The sequence below is a fragment of the Eriocheir sinensis genome, chromosome 57 (assembly GCF_024679095.1).
Source record: "Eriocheir sinensis breed Jianghai 21 chromosome 57, ASM2467909v1, whole genome shotgun sequence".
Classification (NCBI taxonomy): Eukaryota; Metazoa; Arthropoda; class Malacostraca; order Decapoda; family Varunidae; genus Eriocheir; species Eriocheir sinensis.
This window is the reverse complement of record NC_066565.1, coordinates 9,902,174-9,912,184: the sequence shown is the minus strand read 5'-3', so window position 1 is coordinate 9,912,184 and position 10,011 is coordinate 9,902,174. Positions and strand designations below refer to the sequence as shown.

At 43.8% G+C, this 10,011-nt stretch overlaps 1 protein-coding gene across 16 annotated transcripts in view; it reads left to right on the top strand.

Moving 5' to 3' along the window:
• Nucleotides 1–5,725: 5,725 nt before the first annotated feature.
• The window catches only part of LOC126984856 (gastrula zinc finger protein XlCGF46.1-like), a 91,757-nt gene continuing 87,471 nt past the window's right edge, over nucleotides 5,726–10,011 (top strand). For 9 of the 16 annotated variants that reach the window (XM_050839081.1, XM_050839083.1, XM_050839078.1 and 6 more), the window contains exon 1: nucleotides 6,531–8,044. The gene's annotated coding sequence lies outside the window, so the exon portion shown is untranslated. Of the gene's footprint in view, nucleotides 8,045–10,011 lie in introns of all 16 variants that reach the window. The other 7 variants (XM_050839091.1, XM_050839092.1, XM_050839090.1 and 4 more) reach the window with 5 other exon arrangements.

Below are 10,011 nucleotides of genomic sequence, written 5' to 3'. Positions count from 1 at the left end.
AGTGCTGCAAGCTTCTGGGTATCAAGAAGACCCGGACCACCCCTCTGCACCCACAGTCAGATGGAATGGTGGAGAGGTTTAATTGGACGTTGGGCCAGGAGTTGGCCAAGCAATGTAACAATGATCAGTCTTCACGGGATCAGAAGCTGCCTGCGCTCCTCATGGCCTACAGGTCTGCCGCCCACGAGACTACGGGGTATTCACCGGCAAAGCTGATGTTTGGACGTGAGCTGCGATTGCCGGTGGACCTACTGACAGGAAGGCCTCCTGGAGAAAACCTTCCAAGGGACGCCTCCAGTTTTGCCCGTCAACTAGAGGAACGGCTGGAAGAGGTGCACCATCAAGTCCGAGGTGCCTTGAAGTTCTCCGGGGAGGCCATGAAGCGCGATTACAATATGAGGGCAAGCCACGTTAACTTCAAGGAAGGAGACCAAGTCTGGCTTTACAACCCGCAGAGGAAGAAAGGACAGTGTTAAGGATGAAATTACACCAATGAATATTGAGCGGTTTGCCTCAGGCTGCTTCTTGGTTCAGTCCCCCTTGCTACTGCCAAGTTTTCTTTGATTTCTTTAAGAAATGCAAGTATTATTTTTTCTAGTCTTTTTATAAGAAAAATTAGTAAAAAGCATTTGTATGATTTATTGCATTGTTTTATGCATTTGCTAAGACTTGAAAAGGATGGTAGATATCTACCACTTGTATTTTTGTACGTTTGTTTTTGTAAGAAATACAGCTGGCAAGATGGCTCCTCACGGGTTTCCATGACCGAATCCTCTCCATGTCTTATGATCTGACGTCGCCTCACTTTCTACATTTTGGTGCCCAGACCCGGGAATCCTTTAGATGAAGTGGACAAGAAGGTATTTGGACCCGGATAAGCAGTGAGTACGATGTCTGAAGACGTGAAGGCAGCCAAGAAGAGGAGGGCCGCAGCGAGAGGCTGGGTCACTCGTAGTGTCAAGGAACTGCAGGAATTATTTGAGGATGACACTACCAGCTTTGAGTTGTTGGATGCTGCTGTTAGTGTTTTTGACCAGAGGCTTGCAGTCTTTGACGACCGTCAGGCGGAAGTTGAGTTATTGTTGGATGAGTCTGACGAGTTGGAGGCAGACATGGATGAAACTGACAAGTTTCACAAGCTTGCCAGGAAGACTAGAGCCGAGGCAGCTAAACGCTTGAAAGGTACGAGAGTTGAGAATGACAGTGCATCTGTTTCTAGTAAGGAAAGGTCAGAGGTGAAATTACCTAGACTAGAGCTCCCTAAGTATTCTGGTGAGTTAACTGAATGGCAGTCTTTCTGGGACAGATTTGAGGCTCTAGTTGACCAAAGTGAGCTGCCAGATATAAGTAAATTTAGTTACTTGCAGTCAGTGCTTCAAGGAGAGGCACGATCTGTCATCCAGGGCTTGGCTCTTTCTTCTGCTAACTATAAGGTGGCCTGTGACCTTCTGAAAAAAAGATTCGGTCGTCCTGAGAGAATAATTTTGCCCATGTGCAAGGTTTACTGAATGTTTCCTGACACCCAGAGCCAAGGGAGCTAATCCATGTGATTCCCTGTGGAAGTTACAAGACCAGCTGTTATGTCATGTAAGAAGCTTGGAAGGCCTTGGGATCAAGGGTGACCAGTATGGCGTGGTGTTAACTCCAGTCATCCTATCTCGACTTCCACAAGATATACGCTTGGAATGGTCTAGGAAAGTTCCGGACATGAAGCTGACTTGGAGTGGCTACTGAAGTTCCTACAAACCGAGATCCAGCGTCGTGAGAGGTCAGAAACCTTTAAGGATTTGTCCATGGAAAGGAACACCGTACGGCAAGACGTCGAAAGAAAAAAGGGTGACGTTGAAAGAAAAAAGGTTAGTTCAGCTTCAGCCCTGCAGACTTCAGCTGAAGAATTCCCACTACAGTGTGCGTTTTGTCAGAAGCGACACAAGTCTGAGAAGTGTTGGCAGATACTTAAGTTGGGTATACATGACCGAGAGGAGAAAGTTAAGCAAGAAGGACTGTGTTTTAAGTGTCTTCTCAAAGGACATGTTTCCAAAGTCTGTAGGGGTAAGGTGAAGTGTACTGTTTGTAATGGGCATCACAACGTGTTGTTTTGTAGGGCTGGCCAACCTTGTGTGGAAACTAATAACTCTTCAGGTAAACAGATTGTCTCCAAAAATCTAATGACCAAGTAAGTGTTCAGTCAAGTGAGACAATAAATACTGGTACTGTTGAGCATGTTGGCATCTCTCATGAGCAGAAAGTTAAAAGGGCTACTGTATTGCAGACAGCTAAAATTAAAGTTCTAACAAATGGTGGAGATTCTGTTGAGGCTACTGTAATGTTTGATTTAGGAGCAGATACCACCTATGTAAGTCATGACTTTGTGAGAAGGATCAAGCCTAAGTGGGTCACATCTAAGTATACTTCTTACTCAGCCTTTGGTAACAAGAAATCACAAGGCAGCAAGGAACGGAATGTCTATGATGTGAATTTGATTGACACTCAGGGTTATTACCATTCTGTATTAGCAGTTGAAGTTATGTCCATTTGTCCACCCTTGAGTCGTCAACGGGTACCTGATGATTTCTTAGTAACCCTTTAACATATACAGTTAGCTGATGACTATGGACATGATCGTGACCTCACTTTAGATATACTGGTTGGTGTGGATAATTACTGGAGATTTGTTTCAGCAGACAGTGTTGTGAAATCTGAGGATTTAGTAGCCCACAAAACCAAGTTTGGTTGGATTTTGTCTGGTTCTTGTTTGAAGGCCCATGAGGTGAGTGTATCTCATCAGATGTTATGCATAAATACTGCTAAACATTTCAATGAATCTGATTTGCATAAATTCTGGAATTTAGAAAGCATAGGTATTTATCCAGAGAAAGATAGACCTCCCAAAGACCCAGTGTTGGACAGTTTTGAGGAAACAGTTCAGTATGTTAATGGCAGGTATGAGGTTGCTCTACCATGGAAAAATCAAGATGCAAGGTTAAGTTTGCTTGATAATGAGAAATGTGCAAGGAAGAGATTGTCAGTACTCAACCTTAAATTTGAGAAAAACCCTGATCTGAAAGATGAATATGATAAAGTACTCAAGAATTATGAGGAGAGTAATATTATTGTTGAGGTGCCACTTTCTTAAATGGAAAGTCCTTATCCCACTTACTATATGCCACATAGACCTGTTATTAAAGACTGTGTTTCCACAAAGATTAGGCCTGTGTTTGATGCTTCTGCAGCTGGACCTAATGGTATATCCCTGAATGACTGTTTGGAGTCAGGTCCATCACTAATTCCTGATCTTGTTGGAATATTACTAAGGTTTAGAAGATGGAATGTTGCCTTAACGGCAGATATTTCAAAGGCATTTTTGCAGATTGGTGTTCAACGCTCTGATCAGGATGTTCATCGGTTTTGTGGCAATGTGGTGATATAGTACGTGTGATGAGGTTTGTGAGAGTGCCTTTTGGTAATACCAGCAGTCCATTTTACTGAATGCCACTCTTAAACACCATTTGAATTTTACCCTGATTCAGTTACAGTAAGAGAGCTTCAGGAAAACTTGTATGTTGATGATTGGCTCTCTGGAGCAGATACTGTTGAAGAAGCCAGTAAAATGCTTAGTAAAGCTCAGGGCATATTATCAGATGCTGGTATGACTTTATCCAAGTGGCACACTAACAGTGATATATTGATTGATCAGCATTATCAATATTTTGAACCTGAGGTGGATGAGGTAACAAAGTTGTTGGGAATGTATTGGAACTCCTCTGAAGATGTGTTTTCATTTAAAGGATTCAGTCTGGGTGATAAATTAGATTTAAGATTCACCAAGAGAAATGTATTGAGTTTAATTGCTAGACTGTTTGACCCACTTGGTTTGATAAGCCACCTCACTATGTATGCTAAAATACTATTTCAGGAAATTTGGCGTCTTGGACTTAGTTGGGATGAAATCCTACCACATGATTTGCAGTTAAAGTTTCAGCAGTGGATTGATAGTATTGAGACTATTAAGATCTTTGAAATACATAGGTGTTACTTTCCAGGTTTGTCTTTAAGTTCAGTTGAACTTGAAGGCTTGGAGGTTCATGCATTCAGTGATGCTTCTGAAAAAGGTTATGGTAGCATAGTGTACCTACGTGTACCTAAATCACTTGAGGAGTTCCATGTATCTTTTGTTATGTCCAGAACAAAAGTAGCTCCTATCAAGCGGGTTACTTTACCTCGGCTGGAACTACTAGGAGCTTTGTTGAGTGCTCGTCTCATTAATTTTGTAAAATCAGCCTTACATTTCCCTGATAGTGTAAGATTAGCTTGCTGGACAGATTCTAAAGTTGCCTTGTCTTGGATAAAGGGTAATCCCAAAATGGAAAATGTTTGTGGCTAACAGAGTAACTGAAATACAGTCATTAATATCCCTAGTAATTGGTACCACTGCCCTGGTAAAGATAACCCTGCAGATCTGATGACACGAGGTGTTCTGGCTGATCAACTGATCTCAAATGACATATGGCTGAGAGGTCCCAAGTGGCTTTCTAATTCCTCGTGTTAGTGCTGAAAGTAAATTTGAAGATGAGGCACACCAGTTTGATCTTCCCAGTGAAGAATATAATGGAGAAGGAGTAGCTATGACTGTTAATGAAAAAGCCACATCTGTATTTGATTTCAGTAGATACAGTGATTTCACGAAGATTCTGAATATTGTCGCCTGGGTTAGGAGATTCATTCACAATTGTAAACCCAATGGTATTAAACATTCAGGCTCTCTTACATATGAGGAGTTGAGTAAGGCCAAGGACTACATCTTTATCTGTGTTCAGAAAGAAAGCTATGAGAAAGAAATAATTGCTCTGTCACAAGGCAAATCTCTTCCGAGAAATTCTTCCTTAAAAGAACTTAACCCTTTCTAGACTCTATTGGATTATTGAGAATCAAAGGTAGATTACAACATTCTGAATTGAATTATGACAGCAAGCACCCCATTATTATTCCTAATTGTCATGTGGCCAAACTCATAGTGCGGTTTCAGCATAAACTTTTGAAGCATGCTGGTGTTCATACCCTCATGTCAACCATCAGACACTCTTATTGGATTATTGGATTAAGACGAGTGGCTAAAAGAATTTGTAAAGAATGTGTTGCTTGCAAGAGATTTGATTCTAGACCATGCAGCCAACCAGCTCCTCCTTTGCCAGAATTGAGGGTTAAGCCTACCTTCCCCTTTGCCATAACTGGACTAGATTATGCAGGCCCCTTGTTTGCAGTTGATCAACCATCTAAAAAACTGTATATTTTGTTATTTACATGTGCAGTCACAAGATCTGTTCATTTGGAGTTAACAGATTCACTTTCAGTACCTGATTGTATTTTGGCCATCCGCAGATTTTCTGCAAGGCTAGGACTCCCATCTGTGATATATTCAGATAATGCCAAGACCTTTATAAGTGTTGCCAATATGCTTCAGCAATATTTTAGTATGTTCAGCCCTGAGTGGAAGTTCATTGCTCCCAGATCCCCATGGTGGGGAGGTTGGTGGGAGCGGCTTGTGAGGTCTGTGAAATCTGCTCTTAAGAAATCTCTTGGCACTAGATGTTTGACTAAGTGTGAACTTGCAACAACTTTGTTTGAAGTCGAGGCTTGCATCAATTCTAGACCTCTTACTTATGTAAATGAAGACCCTGATATAAGTGACCTTTGACACCCTCACATTTTCTGATTGGTCGAGTTGCAGGATTTCAGCCTCATATTTCTGATAAGCAAGTAAATGTCAGTAATAAAGACCTAAGTGAAAGAGAAATTGTTCGGAAAAGGCTACTCGACAAATTCTGGAAAATGTGGAGTGATGACTATTTAAAGAATTTGCCACCTACAGTGAAGGGATTTAAACCTAATTGCAATGTGAAGAAGGGTTCTGTTGTGTTGTTAAGAGAAGATAATGTGCCTAGGATGAATTGGCCTTTGGGCATTATTATTGATTTATTTCCTGGCAGTGATGGTATAGTAAGGTGTGTAAATGTGAAAACTGCCAAGGGAGTTTTGTGTAGACCTGTTCAGAAATTACATGACTTAGAGATTTTCTATGATGCAAACAGTGCCAAAGAAAATTCAGAGGTTCCCATGGAGCACCATATACAAGACAATGAAGAAGTAGGGGAGAATGACGGAACTGAATCTCTTGAACATGTAAAGATAACAAAGAGGGGGCGTGTGGTCAAGCCACGTGCTGTTCTTGATTTGTGAAGTTTTCCTGTTGATAGTGGGGTTACTTATGTATGGGTATTGTTACTGGTTCAGTGACAGGAACTTGTTGTTTGTGATACAAGATGAGATTATACATGTTTTCTTTGATAGGAGCTTGAGTGCTCCTATGGTGGGGAGTATGTTAAGGATGAAATTACACCAATGAATATTGAGCGGTTTGCCTCAGGCTGCTTCTTGGTTCAGTCCCCCTTGCTACTGCCAAGTTTTCTTTGATTTCTTTAAGAAATGCAAGTATTATTTTTTCTAGTCTTTTTATAAGAAAAATTAGTAAAAAGCATTTGTATGATTTAGTGCATTGTTTTATGCATTTGCTAAGACTTGAAAAGGATGGTAGATATCTACCACTTGTATTTTTGTACGTTTGTTTTTGTAAGAAATACAGCTGGCAAGATGGCTCCTCACGGGTTTCCATGACCGAATCCTCTCCATGTCTTATGATCTGACGTCGCCTCACTTTCTACAGACAGTCTCCGAAGTTACAGAGCCCCTGGGAAGGCCCTTACACTGTGCTACAACGCCTCTCCGACGTGACTTACCGATTCCGGAGAACGGAAAAGACCAAGCCGAAAGTTGTCCACGTCAACCGCCTATGGAGGTACCACGGTCCGGGAAACTACACCTGGAACAACTACAGACACCCAGCAGCCGACGAAAACGCAAGGGACGTCCAGGACCGAGAGGAGGTCGACGACGACGTAGGCCTTCTGGACCTTTCAGCCGAGGGAGATAACCTCCCGGCTTCGGCAGATGTTCCAGGGACACCCCAAGAAGCGGACGACGACGAGGCGCACCAGGAGACAGACGTGCAGGAGACACCGAGCAGAAGACAGAGACAAGGCAGGCGTCCACAGCGATACGACGATTATTATGTTTTTGATTAATTCTCTTACGTTTGTATATAGTTAAGTGTGTGATCGGGACGATCACAATTAAGAGGGGGGGATAGTGTTGTGCTGGAAGCTTCCCCCGGCGACCATAGGCCTCTAGAAGGCTCCCGGAGACACGAGCAAGGGGGCGGGGAGCAAGGCGAGCCAGGCGCCAGGCGGGAAGTGTTGCCAACTCCCATATATTTTTGCTACATGTTCTTGTATGATCTAAAATATACTGTAACATTCTAGACTGTACTGTTCTGGATATATATAGGAGAAGAGGGCGAGAGAGTCCCAGTCATAGTAAGCTAGTGGTCAGTGAAGAGTCCGAGTGAAGTGTACTACTAGGGAAGAATATTAAACTACAGAAGCTGTGCGAAGTGTTTACATATCTCCCTCCCACGGAGTCTCCTGACGGCGACACGGAACCCAAGTAACACGTCCGGCATAACAATATGTTAGAAGGAGCTGATCATCAACTGAGTGAGCCTTACGTACGGAAGCCAAACTGATTAGAATCTAATAAGTTATTATTCACGAGAAAAGATGCCTTGGGTACCTGGCTATACAGTAACCAGCAGATAACATTATTTCGTCTGATGTGGAAATACATTTACAAGTTGTATCGTTTGTGGTCCAATGTAGCGTGTTTGAGGCTCGTGTGTGTAGCGGAAAGTTCCAGTTGGCAACACTGCCAGGTGACAACAACAGCACGCGCCGAGGCCCGAGCAGCATCCCTTCTGGCCCTGCCCAACCAGCCCCCTAAAACACCCCAGAAGAAGAAGACGACGAAGGCTCCACACCCACGGGCCAGCGCTGGGGACCTGCTGGCCAGCGACACCCTCAGCCCCAACACTGCCAGGACAACACCTCCACCACCGCCGGGAAGTCTTAACCTTCTCATGCAGCAGAAGTAGGTAAGCTGTCCTGCACAAGACAGGCCGCCCTCCACTCATAAGAACATAAGAACATAGGGAAACTGCAAGAGGCCGGGTGGCCTACACAGGGCAGCTCCAGAATCCCCCCCACTACTCACGAAGGGTGAGGTGTAGTTACAGGGGTTACAGGTAGAGGCTTGATCCTCGTTATACCGGCGGTACTAGGCACGCATCCAGTACCCCGTCACCCTACTGCACCCACACCTCACTGCCACCTGTCGTCCTCGTCCATGTAGCTATCCAGTCTACTCTTAAAACAAGCTATCGTCCCTGCACTAACTATGTGATTGCTGAGTCTATTCCATTCCCCCACCACCCTATTACTAAACCAATGCTTGCCTATATCTCCTAAATCTATACTTTTCTAGGTAAATCTTAAGAATCACCACTCCACCCCCTCCACCACCCCAGCCCCCCCAATCCCCCAAGACAAGCCTGGGGTATTGGGGGGGGGAGCCCATATCACTGAAAAATGGCCTTCCAAAATTTCCCTAGAAAAATCCCTAAATCAGGAAAAATTCCCTAGTCTCGAAAGTAGGGAAAATCCCTACCGTATACTCACATGCGTGGGCTAATCGCTAACCAAGCATACCATGGCTAACCACCCCAAAACAGCCCTGAGCCATGACTCAAGGTCATCCGGGACTCGGGCTGAACAGGCCCGGGCTATACCCGGCCCTCAGCACGGCAGCGATGGGCTACGTGTTCTAAAAAAAAAATAACCACGCGTGGTGGACCTGGTCTCACATGCGTGAGCTAGTCGCTAACCAAGCGTACCATCGCTAACCAAGCATACCATCACTAACCAAGCGTACCATCGCTAACCAAGCGTACCAATGCTAACCAAGCGTACCAACGCTAACCAAGCGTACCGTCGCTAACCAAACGTTTGTAGAAAAAAAATATATGAAGACCTAGTGATGCTTCATACGGTAGGTAATGAATGCGAGCTATTTTGCGGCGGCGGCATTAGCTCGATTAATATCTTTAGGGAGCCGTGGTTTTGGTGGTCGTTAGCTCGATTAATCCCTGTAGGGAACAGTGGTTTTGGTGGTGGACGGCCAAATCACTGAAAAATGGGCTTTCAAAATGTCCCTACAAAAATCCCCAAAATCGGGAAAAATCCCTAGTCTCTAAAGAAAGGAAATTCCCTGACGTATACTCTTGTAATCTATTCCTATATAACGTAGTAGCCGCTGCAGCGGGTCTGTTGACGAGTGTAAGGCGTGTAATTGGATGGTCAGCGTAGTTGAACCCCCACCCCACCACCCCAATCTTAGTCGAGCAACTCTTGGGAAATGTCACGTTTCATAATTACATATGGTACAATACTGACGGTTAACCCGTCCACTTCTTGTAGGTTGATGCTAGATAATTTTTACCGAGTAGTTTAAGGTACAAAATAAAGCAGATTTGTGACAGCTGTCATCCAGATCGAACTGACACTCCTGCTGTTAACTGACGCGGGAGTGACCTACCGACTGCTACGTATGACCCTGGCCTCCATTTTACTCAAATTCCACTATAAGTATCGCGCATTGAACAATATCCGTTTGTTTTCTGACACGTGCTTGTCACACCATATGTTACACTTGACACGCCCGTGTCTTTGTTGGACCCGGTACTGTGATAGTAATCGGTCCTTTTGTCAACCTACATGCACACCAATAAAGAGGTTAAATACTCAGTTAACACTTACCGAAAGGTAAAGTAGACGGATATTTTCAGGGAGTGAGTGTCGGGGCTTCCATCCATTATGGCGGCTTGAAAACAACTGACTTCAGGAACCCACCGTTAGGTGCCGCCGCTGATACCCTCGCGTAGTAACATTTTACGAATGTATTAGAAAATACAAATAGCTGCGGCATTAGTTGCTTTAATATAGAGAAAAAAATAACATAAAACTCTTAAAAGACCGTTTTTTTGTCCGAAATCGTTATAATCCA